The 14,039-nt window shown below is 43.3% G+C and overlaps 1 long non-coding RNA gene across 1 annotated transcript; it reads left to right on the top strand.

The window, feature by feature from the left end:
• Positions 1 to 4,596: 4,596 nt before the first annotated feature.
• Positions 4,597 to 6,316, top strand: LOC120935289. The gene is made up of 3 exons (XR_005748395.1): positions 4,597 to 5,260; positions 5,363 to 5,480; positions 6,058 to 6,316. It is a non-coding gene; the product is annotated as an uncharacterized LOC120935289 (long non-coding RNA).
• Positions 6,317 to 14,039: the final 7,723 nt, after the last annotated feature.

Genomic DNA, 14,039 nt, shown 5'->3' with positions numbered 1-14,039 from the left:
GAGTACTTCTTTCGGCGCTGCAGCAGCTGGGGCACGGAAATTTGTCTGCTACTATCAGTAGATTTCCCCCATGTACTACTAGGTTGTGCCACACCTATTTCTACACCTTCAGTCCTATCAGTGCAGGCTTCAGAGAGGACTGAGGCTCTAGTGGGGTTGGAGCTCCCAGCTGATGAGGGGAGGTCCGCTTTGTTCTTTGGTGTGGGTCTTTCAGGTATGCTTGCCAATGAACTGCATGGCAGGTCGACATATGTCTGGTCAAGCGTGTGGTGCCCAAGCGGGTGATGTTTTGGCCATGCGAGATACGCTTGAGACATATGTTGCAAATAGCAACGGTGCGATCTGATGCACATGTCTCAAAAAGGCCCACACCAAAGAACTTTTGCACTACCGTTGTGACACAGCAGCACCCTGCACAGGCGTAGCTCTGCGATGTAATGCAGTTGGTGTGCTGCCCTTAAGCTGGCCCCTGGAGGGCATCCTGCCTCTTTGGAGATGTGCCTGTGCCTCTTCCTCCTCCTTTCAGGCACCCACATAGAGTCAGTGACCTCATCATCCCCTCCCTCCTCATCACTGTCGAAAACCTGGCAGTATGCTGCAGCTGGGGTAACATGACTGCCAGATTGCTGTCCCTCTCGGGCACCCGCTTTCTCTGGGCTCACATCAATGCCTTCCTCTATCTGTGTCATCGGAGCCTTCAAAACACTGTGCATCTTCATGCAGCATTGGATTGGAATAAATACTTATAGAGCGCCGAATGCGAGTTGTGAAACTCGCGTCTAAGCGCTTACCAACAAGCTGGGGGTATCCAGTTCCCAAGAGCATCTAAGTAAAAAAGAGGGGAACAGACAAGAAATAAACAGAAATATAAAAAGAAGGGGGGGGGTGTAAGGGCACAAAAAGCCTATCCCTACTCCCTGACTATGGACCGCAGCCTGGGATTAAGGCAGCGTCCTGCTAAGGGCTTGGAAGGCCAAGTCTCTATCTGTAGGCTTGTGAAAAAAGAAGTGTTTTCAAGCCCTTACGGAAGGCCATCAAGGAGGAGGATGCTCGGAGCTGATGAGGGAGCTGGTTCCAAAGAGAGTTCCCCAGTGTTTGGAGCCGGCGGCCACCTTTTGAAGCTGATCGACTAGATTTAATAATTGCTAACAGGGCGTCAGTCGAGCGAAGCTCTCTGGGTGGACAGTAGTGTTGTGTCATATTCGATAAGTACATCGGACCTAGTTGCCAATAGGCCCGAAACACCAGACAGAGTGCCTTGAACTCAACCCGTTTTGCTATCGGGAGCCAGTGTAGATTCTTAAGCACCGGGGAGATGTGATTCCGCCTTGGGCAGTTTGTGACTAGTCTTGCAGCATGATTCTTTCTGTGTAATCTGCAATCGTTTTATCCACTTCTGTGGGAGCCCTAGAAAGAAAACATTAGAACAATCTAACCTAGAGTGGATACGTCCATGAACTAAGATCATACGGTTGTGCTGAGTGAAAAGATTCTTAATTTTCCGTAATAATTGCAGATGATAGTTGGCTGATTTTATGCAATATTTTGCGTGAGGTACGAAGCTTAGTTCAGCATCAAAAATTATACCCAGATTTTTTACCTGCTTAGCTGGAGTTGGGGCAGGGCCAAACGAGGATGGCCAGGCAGGTAAAAAGGTAGAGTTGGCCTGTGGGCCGATCAGCAAAAGCTCAGTTTTGTCGGCGTTAAGGCCTAGCCTGTTTGAGTCCATCCATTGTTGGATGTTAGATAATCCCTTATTCAGCTGCTCAGGCATATTAGGTCCACTTGCAAGGTCTGCCAAGATCTGTGTGTCATCCGCATAGATCTGGCAGCCTAGACCATAGCTGGTAATGAGGTCGGCAAGTGGGCGCATGTAGCAGTTAAAGAATAAGGGAGAAAGGGCAGAGCCCTGAGGTACTGGCTGGGTATTTGAGCGGTACGACTCCATTTTTATGGAGTGTGTTCTTTCGGACAGGAAGGATCTAATCCAATTTAACACTGCGTCCTCACAGCCAAATAAGGATTGCATTCTAGAGAGAAGGATAAAATGGTCAATGGTGTCAAACGCCGCAGAGAGCATGATAAGTATGAAACCATTAAAGACGTCTATTTATTTACACAAAATGTAACCTTTAAATTTCTGTTCGATGGTGACCGATTGCGCACGATCGAAGAGAAACGAATCTCAGAACAGGTACATTTTTTTACCATGGATGATTTTAGAGCCCTGAGGGATCTGATGTAAAAAAAAATAAACCCAAATCCCAACGTTTTCCTGACTTAGCAAGCAATCCAAACATTTGGGCCTTTCTTTTGAGCATAATACATGACCTGAAAGAACTAGACCAGGGATAAGCAATTAGTGGACCTCCAGCTGTTGCCAAACTACAAGTCCCATCATGCCTCTGGGTGTCATACTTGATGCTGTCAGAGTCTCGCTATGCCTCATGGGACTTGTAGTTTGGCAACAGCTGGAGGTCCGCTAATTGCATATCCCTGAACTAGACACTAATCCCTTTATCAGTAACATCACCAAAGAACAGCGCCAGACCCTATCTAATCGTCAGCATCATGTTGATTTGGAGATTAAATCGTCTGATAAAGGTGGAAATGTGGTCCTGATGACCAAATCAAATTATGAAAAAATGGTCTTAAATATTTTGCGTAACAGGGAATGGTATAAACCCATCAATGAGTCTCTAATCAAGGAGTTCAAAGAAGAATTTCTTATGATTATAGGTCTCGCTTACCAAAAAAATCTTATTGACCAAGATCTCTACAATTATTTAAATACACGTCATCCTAAGGTATCCACCTTTTACGCATTACCGAAAACCCATAAACACTCTGTAAATCCCCCTGGAAGACCCATAGTCTCTGGTATTGGCTCGCTGACAGAAAATGCAAGTCGATATATAGATTCTATATTGATGCCACACGTACTAACATTACCGTCATATACTCGGGACACATTGGATCTCTTAAAACAGATAGAGGATATGGTCGTGCCTCGAGATGCCCTGCTCGTGACATTGGATGTGGAAGCTCTATATTCCAGCATCCCTCACGAGCAGGGCATCTCGACAGCACGTACATTCCTACGCAAACAGGATCATCACCAGTGGAATCATGTTCAATTTGCTATTGATCTATTGCGGTTTATCTTAACCCGTAATTATTTTATGTTTAACGAGTCCCACTTCCTCCAGGTATAGGACGTGGCAATGGGCACTTGTTGTGCCCCTGCCTACGCGAACCTGTACCTGGGGGGGTGGGAACGAGACATTTTCTCAAATGACCAATTAAATCTTTACACCAATCACATCATCACATGGTTAAGATATATCGACGATATCTTCATAATCTGGTCAGGACATGTAGAACTACTTCATGAATTCATTGAGAAACTTTACATTAATAATTATAATTTAAAGTTTACTTTTACCAATGCACCAGATCAAACAACTTTCTGAGATTTAACTATTCGCAAGGATAATGAAGGTCGCCTCACTACTGTATTGTTTAGAAAAGAAACTGCAGGTAATACGATACTACATGCGGATAGTGCTCACCCAGCAAGCTTACTACGCAGTATACCCTATGCACAATACCTGCGTTTACGCAGGAATTGTACCCTGACCACTGATTTCATCTATCAGGCTAAACTTCTGAGACAGCGTTGGCTGAACAGAGGATATAGTAAATGCTTGTTACGCAAGGCATACAATAAAGCTTTTCGCCAGCCACAGAATAGCCTTCTCTATAAACAAAAAACAACTCCTGCATTACAACCAGTAAGGTTTATTACACGTTTCTCATGTCACCATAACGAAGTACGTAACATCCTGACGAAACATTGGTCCCTACTAAGCAAAGATCCAATTCTGAGTAAATATATCAATATAAGACCCGACATTACCTTTCGGAGATCTAGGTCGCTGCGCGATCAGCTTACCTCGAGCCACTACACCCCCTCACCATACTCAACAACTACCACCTAACGGTATAAGTCGCTGTGGCCATTGCACCTTCTGTCCTTGGATTAGTGAGGGTACATCCTTCACCCTTCCTAACGGTGAGATATTTACCCCCAAAATTCTATGCTGATTGCAACACACAGGGTGTCATATACCTCATGACTTGTAAATGTCAAGCCTTCTATGTAGGCAAAACAATTCGCAAATTTAAATGTAGAATTAGAAACCATGTATATCTATCTGCAGAAGGAAAAATGGTCACTTCAGTCAGCCGCCATCTTGATTTATACCATAGATTTGACAACACTATGGTCTCCTTTATAGCTCTCGCTATAGTCCCCAAAGACACACGAGGGGGTAACTGGGACAAGTACATACTGCAAAAAGAAACTCTCTAAATAGAGAGACTTAATGCTCTCTGTAGCCCAGGTTTAAATAAGGCCCACTCATACAAACCTTTTCTATGACCTCACTAACCACCCGCTTGGTCTGTCTGCTAGACATTTGATGGTCTATTGAGGGGCTTACTTGTCATCTTCACATTGATATCCATCTTACTATATCTTTAAGTGTATATTTTTATGTTTATTCTATTCCACTCATTCTATATATATACATATGCATATATAAATTGTTTTTCATTATGTGCTACCTGTACTTTTATACATGTTTAGGTTATATACCTTGTACGCTCTGTACGTTCTTTATCATATTGATCGGACCTGAGACAGGTACTCTTGATGTGTTGATACTCTGTAAATTCCCTATCCAACTTTTTCCACCCTGTCCTTCCTTCTTCCCCCTCTTGTTCCTTATGCAATAGCTCTTTTAAGTATTAGCATAAGTTTATAAATATATTTTTAACAAGATTGCTACTGATAGCAATAATATGTTTGTTTCAACATATATATTTTTTCTACTTTTATATGGATATTTGTGCTAAGCACGATTGGGTTGCGGTGGTGTCTCTGGGCCATGATTAGACTCTTTTTCATGGCTGGGCAATCCGTGTTGCGCATTCCCCTTCACCATACATTGCTTTATCTACATACAGTGTGGCCGCACAGGATATCGCAGCCTGGCTGCGATATCATCACTCACCACAAGATGGGGCTTGTCTCCCTCTGAAGTGTTGTGTTTCCCCATGCGACGCCAGCAATGGCCTGATGACGTTATCTGGATGGGACAGGGCCTATTTAAACCTAGGCATGCATAGGCACCGATCGTTACAGCTCTCCTGGGAGATCTGTGGACATTCAAACCAGCCGGTAACGTTACTCTGGGTAAGCTGACAACTTCCTAAACTACAGCAGCAATCTTTATCTGTCTAAAAAGACAGGATAGTACATAATTTATTTCTGTCCTGTATTCACTTTTTCTCCCAGGTTACTCCCGCTGTTACGCTGTGTTACATCTCTGAGTGCTATATATATGCCTCTACATCCTTGTTTGGCTAAATGGTTTACTATATTGACATCTTAAATACTTATTGACTTTGGGGAGGTAAGGTTGACACTATGGAGATTTCATTCTCTTATCTATGCAAATAGGATTTAACTATTTCATAGCCCAGTAAAAATATTTTTTCATTGTTTACTTCCTTGTCCAATTAGTGCTATTTTGGCGTATCCTTTCTTTGAAGTTCTGCCCCTTGGGGATATCTTACTCACTTAATTACATTAAGTATATGGACGTCACCTGTCCGATCGATATAAATCTCCTTCTGGACATTGGATTTTTTTTAAACGATTTTAATTTATGTAAGTCATACAACGTTTATGCTCTCTCTATCTACCTTCCTCCATTATTTCTATCTCTATCAGCCCATCATTTTTGCCCTGTCCCCACTGTGTGTTTTGCGATGTTGGTTGGGTGACATGCTCCCTGCGTTTGCCTTTGAGGAACACCCTATCTGAGGTGTATGTCCAACTTTGGAGCTTCTCGTGATGCCCAGCTACCCCTCTGCAATCCACTATGTAATCACTATATTTTTATATTGATGTGTATATATAAAATGTTAATCTAGTGTGTTTTTTCTTGAACGTGTTCTGCTGTATAACTTTAGTACTGTGTTCTTCAGCTAATCTCATTTAAGGTGCTCTTTGAAGAAGCGAAACCGGTCAGAGCCGTAGCATTACATCATCGTTCTTCGCAACATCAAGCCTTTCTTGTCCCTTCTATACTTCGTTGGATAGACTTTTTACAACGGATCCTTGATCTTTATCTAAGATGTGTATCATTATTATGATTTACCCTTTTGTATATATCATTTGAGAAGTTTATGGGACTTTGATGTAATTTATTGAGCTTGCTGTCTATATTCATACTTCATATGGAACTGGAACATCTTTGTTCTTATGTTTATGCTGTATTAAAAAAAAACTTTTTTTAACTAAAGAGATTGTCTCTCCCGCATTGTACTTATACCAGATTACTGTGCCTCTAAAGTCCATGATATGCCCGCCAAGCTTTGTGTTTATTGAAATTTTAGGACGTGGCACATGATTTACAAACGTATCCACATGTCCACTACATGTTAGGATACTTTCTTCCTGTTTTTTTTCATGCAGCATATACCCAACACTGTGTTGAAACAGTTCGGGGGACTCCTCAGGAGGACATGGTGGGACTAGGGAAGGATTGTGTGATGCCATTGTGCAGAGGGAAGAGGACACCTTGGCAGCTGCTTTGCCAGACAAACTAAGCTCAGCCTGGGTGAGAGAGGATGAGGATGGCTTGGTCATCCACTCTACTAATTTCTCTGCATGTTGAGGCTCAACAAGGCCAGCTCCCGAAAAGGACGAGCGTGTCAGACAACAACGTGCTGAAGAGGATGCACTGTGCCCACCTCTAGATGCAGAGCCTGCTTGCCCTCGTTACTCTCTGCCTCTCTTTTTGTTGTCCTTCCAGACATTTTAATGGCCTGCACAGGACAAAATCAGAAATAAACAGCACACGTGCAGTAAGAGCAACTGCCTTTATGTGCAATTAAACAGCACACGTGCACTAACACCGAGTAGTATGTTTAGGTGTAAAACTAAACAGCATACAGGCAATACAACACGTTAGAGCACTGCCACTAGCACAATCTACTGCCTGACAAATAGGAATAGCTGATCTAGCTTAGCTATACAGTGTATAAATATATTTACAACGCCTAGGATGTGTATATATATATATATATATATCCTCTACACGCTGTAAATTTAACTAAACTGACTAGCCTGCCTGCTCTATCTATCTGGTAGAAAAGACACTGTGTCTCTCTCTAACTGACTGATCTGTAACAACGCCGGAACACACTGCACGCGGCCGCCTTGCAGGCGGCCTTATATAGTGTGGGGCGTGTACTAAACCCCCTGAGCCATAATTGGCCAAAGCCACCCTGGCTTTGGCCAATTATTGTTCTCCGGTTTTTGCTCGCTGCGATTGGCCAAGCATGCAGGGTCATAGTGCATGCTTGACCAATCAGCGCGCAATGCTGCAGTGAATTATGGGCCATTGCACGTCACTCGAATTTGGTGCGAACGACCCATTTTGTTCAAAATTCGTCGAGCGTACGAACAGACAATGTTCGAATCGAACACAAAGCTCATCCCTACTTATGATGAAAGAAAGAATTGACCTTGCTGTCAAAATTTTTAGTATTATGCATCTATCAAACAGGTGTGAACAAATTGGTCCTTGGGTGTTAATTGTGCACAACCTACACCAAATGTTTCCTTTCGGATGAAATCAACACCCACAAATCTAGGCAGCCTAGACATTCTTTTAGAGATTAGAAATCCAGAAAGCACTTAATCAGTGACATCAGCATCAGGAACTTTATAAAAAACAGAAAAAATATTGCGCAAACCAAAATAAGTGTGTCACAGCTGCGTCTCAAAAATGCTATACAACATCAAACGAATATAAAGTAAAAAGGAGGAGTCGCGCTAATTAATTGAAAATTTGCAAGTGAATAATACCATGTGAATAATAATGTGCAAATTTTAAAAAACGTGAACCAAAATGATCATAACAGATAAAAAAGGTGCACTAGATAACTAGTGAAAAAGAGGAAACGAATCCAATCAAATAAATTGAAAAATAAACACAGTCCCAAATAAGTGGTAAGGAAAGTCCCAAGGTGTAGATTAAATCCGCAGTATTGTGATGACTGACAAACAGGAGACCTCCACCAACGGTAAACACTGACTCTTACCACAAGGCAAGCATAAAACAGCAAAAACAATTTCCACTCTCCACTGAAGAAACAGACTCAATCATCTATCCACAGGAGTTTCGTCTACAAACAGTGACCAAGTCTGTTTGTAGACGAAACGTTGGGAGGCGGCGCTTTGACGTCACCGCGTTACACACGTGAGGACCCCGGATTTCCTGGGCACACGCTTCATACACAGACCGGCCGGCTGTGTTTTTTCTTCTAATGCCTGTTATTTCTTGGACCTATGTAAGTGCAATATTTTGGCTTTTCTATTAAACCTTTTAAAAGCAGTATCACGCTATGGGTCCTCTTTGATTTTCTCCTCTTATATGCTGGAACATACAATTGGGCTGCTAACTAAGAGAAACTCCTGTGGATAGATGATTGAGTCTGTTTCTTCAGTGGAGAGTGGAAATCGTTTTTGCTGTTTTATGCTTGCCTTGTGGTAAGAGTCAGTGTTTACCGTTGGTGGTGGTCTCCTGTTTGTCAGTCATCACAATACTGCGGATTTAATCTACACCTTGGGACTTTCCTTACCACTTATTTGGGACTGTGTTTATTTTTCAATTTAATTTATTTGATTGGATTCGTTTCCTCTTTTTCACTAGTTATCTAGTGCACCTTTTTTATCTGTTATGATCATTTTGGTTCACGTTTTTTAAAATTTGCACATTATTATTCACATGGTATTATTTACTTGCAAATTTTCAATTAACTAGCGCGACTCCTCCTTTTTACTTTATACCTGCTGATAATCCAGGACTGATTCATTTTAAAAAATGCCAGCCGGTCCATGGATTCTGTGGACAGATGCGCTCTCTCAAGCCTCGTACAAACGATCAGATTTTCCAACGGCAAATGTGTGATGACAGGTTGTTGTCGGAAAATCCGACCGTTTGTATGCTCCATCGGACAATTGACGGATTTTCCGTGGACAAATGTGGAATAGCATGCTTTAAAATTGTCCGCCAACAAATGTGTGTTGTCGGATTATCCGAGCATGTGTACACAAGTCCATCGGACAAAAGTTCAAACATGCATGCTCGGAAGCAATGCTCACCATAACACAACATTAGCAGAAGTTACCCAAAGGGTAGCGCTAAAGAGCTGAAAAACCATGTCGTTTCATGTTTGTTGACCGACAGTTCTTTGTCGTTTGTATTCAATAAAAGTTCCTGGCCAATGCCATTCGGACTACGAAAAGTCCTAAGCTTTGTCTGATGAAAATCCAATCGTGAGGTTTTTATCTGTCACAAAACTTCCAGAAGCCTTGAATGCCCGTTCAGAAAGATCATTCGATGCAGGACAGCCCAGCAGCTTAATTGCATACTGGGAAAGTTCTGGCCAGTGGTCTATTCTCAAGACCCAGTGGATTGACAACTGGAAAGCTCTCCACAACTGTGTTTGCCCCGAGATAATCTCCCACCCTCTGATGAAGACGCTGTCAATTGGATGTGGAAGCTGACAGCTCTGGGCACCGAAGACTAAAAAAAAAATCTTAAAAGCATTACTGAGGCAGGCCCCTTCTCCACTGCTCCTCTCTTGATCAACAGAAGCCTCAAAATTATGTTTTTCATCCTACTGTAACCTAGGAACCATTAAAGGCCTTACATAAAATCTCGAACACCTTAAAGAGGAGTTTATCTTCTGCTCCCTTTGTGGGGATGGGATGAGTTCTAACACTTTACCCTTGTAACGGTGGTCAAGGACGGTTGCCAACCAATAGTGATCCTTCTCCTTAATGCCACATATTCTCAGGTCCTTTTGCAACCTTTGAAGAATGAGGAAGCCTATGAACTGCAAGTTTGCAGGGGCACGAGAAGCAGACTCCTCAGGGTAACTGAGGATTACAGTACCTGGAACTGCATCCTCCCAGACATGTACTACTCCCAAGGGTTCTGGGGATGGAAAAACCATCTGTTAAGAGTTGATGTGTGTTTTGCTCTGCTTCAATGCCTCCAAAGCTGCCAGAATCCTTCTCCTCTTGTGTGTTGTTGCCAAAATGGAGTCTGCATAAAACAGGCCTTGAGAGGAAATTAAGTCCTCCTCTTTCTCCCGATTCTCTGCCTTAAATGCTCTGTCCATAATGTCACGCTCCAGCAGGTCCCTGATGCATGCATTGCCACAGCTCACCATCCTTGTGGCTCCTCCTCAAATGGTGATGGTACAAGTGCATGCATCATTTATCAGTAGACATTGGCGTGGGGGAAAAGAAAGTTGAGCCAGCCTGAACTAGTGCCATACACACACAGGAACTTATTGACGGCCCTCTGCTGCATGTTCAGCCACTGCAGCTTTGCCAAAGTCAAGTTCCACCTGGTGGGCAATGTCATAAATCAGGTGGTTTACGGGCAGGTAGAATTACTGCTGAATTTCAGCTGAGGACTGGCGGTGTATGACCACTTGAAATAGCTACAGGCATGGCACATGTGTCAACTTTCCCTGTCTAAGGGAAGACAGGAGGTGTGTGCCATTATCACACACCACCATTCCTGGCTCTAGTTAGGGGGGCATGAACCACCTCTAGGCCCACTGCTGCAGAGCTGCCAGAATCTCTACTCCGGTGTGGCTCCTGTCCCCTAGACAGACCAGCTGAAACACTGCATGGCACCTTTCAGCCTGACTCATTGAATAGCCCCTTGAATGCTTGGGGGCTACTGGTGGTTCATGGGACAATTCAGCGGAGCAGGAGGAGAAGCTGAAAAACCTTGCATCATCACCACTAGCTCTATGGAGACATGGCAGCACAACAAGCTGCAGCACCGATTCCTGTCCTGCATCCTTCCAAGTTGCAATACGAGTTATCCAGTGTGCTGTGAACTAAATATACTGTCCCTGACCTTGCTTGCTGGACCACATGTCAGCAGTAACGTGGACCTTGCGGCTGACTTCCTTGGCCAACGATATCACAACATTGCCTTTCACAGGATGGTAGAGAAGTGGAATAGCCTTACATGAAAATAAATAGCAACTGTAAAGCCAAGATCTTTGACATGCTTAAATTTAGATGATGGGCATGTGGGTGGCAATGACGATTTGTTTTTACGCTGCAACAGGCAGAAAAATTAGCTTGCGGTAGTCTACCGCTGGGGTGTGCTATTGGCAGATGTGCTGCAAGGACCTGGGACACCCTGTCTATACCATCATCCCTGCCAGTGGAGGCTGCTGAGATTTCATGAGGTATAGTGGGGGGGGGGGGTACACCAAAAAGGTGAGGAAGAGCAGAAATGCCTCCCTTTTTGTGTGGCGTTCAGGTGCTCTTGCCAACAGGCTGAGTGGTAAGAGGTTAAATGCATTGGTGGTACTCAAAATGGCTGGCGTGTTTTCCACGCTTGAGGAAAAGTTTACAAATTGCAACAGTGCGATCAGCTGCACATGTGCTAAAAAAGGCCCAAACAGCTGAGGTGTGGGAATTGGACCATGAGAGAACACAGGCAGGGCATCATTTCCTATGTTTAGTGATGTTGCCATGCTATTCAGCCACAGAATGCAGAGGAGGTGGTGGACTGGCTTACTAAACCATCATCAATCAGCCAAGCAGAGATTAGTGCACAGTCCACTGCAGCTGCCAGAGTGGCTTATTCTGCCTCCTTAGGCTGGGTTCACACTACTTTCATCCTACTTTGCTCTGTGTTCAATGTTTCCCTATGAGAGCATCTTGTAGCGTCCTACACAAGTCGGTCCAACTTTGAAAATGCTCCCTGTACTACTTTTGGTCCTACTTCAGGCCCATTGAATATCATTGAAGTCGGACCAAAGTAGTATCCGGTTCATGAAAGTAGGATGGATGTAGGATAAATGTAGGACCAATGTAGCAGAGCAAAGTAGGATGAAAGTAGTGTGAACCCAGCCTTATCCACAAATGCTTCTGCCATAGCCCAGCATCAGGCATTGAGGAGTCATTTAAATTATTTTATCACAGCATCAGCCACTGGCTCCTTGATGATGCACAGCCATTACTTGATACAGATCTTGGTTCTGAAGTTGAGGAAGGTAGGAACATGAGCCTACAAAGAGTGGAGAACACTGGTAAACAACAAATTGGCAGTCATATTCACCCAGCCACGGCGTATTGCCAAGTTGTCTCCAGTGACAATGAGGATGGAGGGGATAATGATAAGATCACTGATGCAACTTGGGTGCGGGATAGAGCAAAGGAGGAAAGTGGAGTGAGGCACAACCCCCCAAAGAGACAGCCATCATAGAATAGTAGAGAGCAGTCGCCTTATTCCACCAGGTGGTGGAGAGGACTGACCATGTTCACCTCTGCCTGTGAACACATACGCTTCAGGCCCCCTCACAGTGTCATGGGAAAATTTGCCTCTCCTTGTTGGCGGGTGCTTATTAATAAAATGTAATAAAGATTCACTTCAAGCATTAGTAAATCTCTGCTCATTTAAAAATTATATTTTTTACTGTTTTATATTGTTTATTGATACATATCCCCCAGGGCAGTACCCAGACCCCCCATAACCATTATATGCCCAATTACTTGCATATAAGCCTTCAAAATTGGCACTTTTGATTTTTCCAGTTTGGGTCCCACAGACCTCAATGGGGTTTGCTATTTGGTGTTGAACTTTTGCAATGTTCGTGAGTTCTGCCACAAAATTAACAGGGAGTCGTTCAGCCAATCTCAATTACTGAAGCAGGTGCAGCAATTAACCTAGGCACGCCCTAGGTTATAATACACAGCATAGTGTGAATATATATATATACACACATTTTCTGTCAATTGGGATGCAGCGGTTGCACAGTCTCTACTCCACATGCCTACAGTTTAGTGCACCCCATGGGAACAAGACCTTATACTATTTTTACCCTTTTTTTCCTAGCAAGAAACTGGAGGTATGTATGGTCGCACAGTTACCGTTGAAAAGTGACTTTCGTTCAGGACACTTTTCTGAGGTATTTTGATAGGCATTGAAGAGACAATATGACACCTCCCTTCTGCCTGTTTCAATCCTAAAAATGTCACACCATTGTATCCGAACCATGAGCATTGCACACAGTTGCAGCACATCTGTATTTGCTTGAACGTTTGGTGTACACATGCTGTGACCACGATGCTTTAGCAAGTTGAGACGACCTAACTACCCACACATGCGTACAGGAGTCACTTTGTCTCTGCAGAGAGGCGTGCAGTGAATGTACACTGGAGGTGCACATGTGTGGCTCTGTGTACACAAAGGCTGACAGGCTAAGAGAAGCCATTCGTCATTTTTTTTCTTTTTACTTAACATTTTTAGCTTGTTCTCATTAACCACTTAAGGACCAAGCCTATTTTTAACACTTGTTTAAAAGTTAAAATTAGTATATTTTTTGCTGGAAAATTACTTAGAACATATATATATATATATATATATATATATATATATAGTAAGTTGGGGAATAGGTAGTAGGTACAAAAGCTCCCTGGGTTGAGCAGGCACAGATACCAAGTCCATAATATAAGTGACAAACAGTGGGGTGTTTATTGGTGCTATATACAAAGTCTTATTTACAGGTACTGTACAGTGGGCAAACAAAACAAAAGTAATTAAACAAAAGCCTAGCCGTGTCTCAGCACTAACTATACAATGTGACAAGCCCTCACTATCCGGCTGAGCAAGCCTACACAAAGGCTTAAGAGTTTTTTACCAATCTCCTTGCTCTCTCACAGATCAATACCAACTGTGTTTCCCAGGACAGAGAGCAATGGCTGTCTGCTCAGGTGAGCTTAAATTGGCCTGGGGGAGAGGGCTAACACCCGTAGTGGATCCTGGATAAGAGCTCCCTGAACGTATAAGAGAGGAGTCTGGGAGAGGTATAAACCCCGAACAGGACTTTCCCAGGATCTGCACTAGCCTGAAGAG

Source organism: Rana temporaria, chromosome 4, assembly GCF_905171775.1.
Source record: "Rana temporaria chromosome 4, aRanTem1.1, whole genome shotgun sequence".
Classification (NCBI taxonomy): domain Eukaryota; kingdom Metazoa; phylum Chordata; class Amphibia; order Anura; family Ranidae; genus Rana; species Rana temporaria.
Note: the sequence above shows the minus strand (reverse complement) of the source record. Positions and strands in the feature narration are given on the sequence as shown.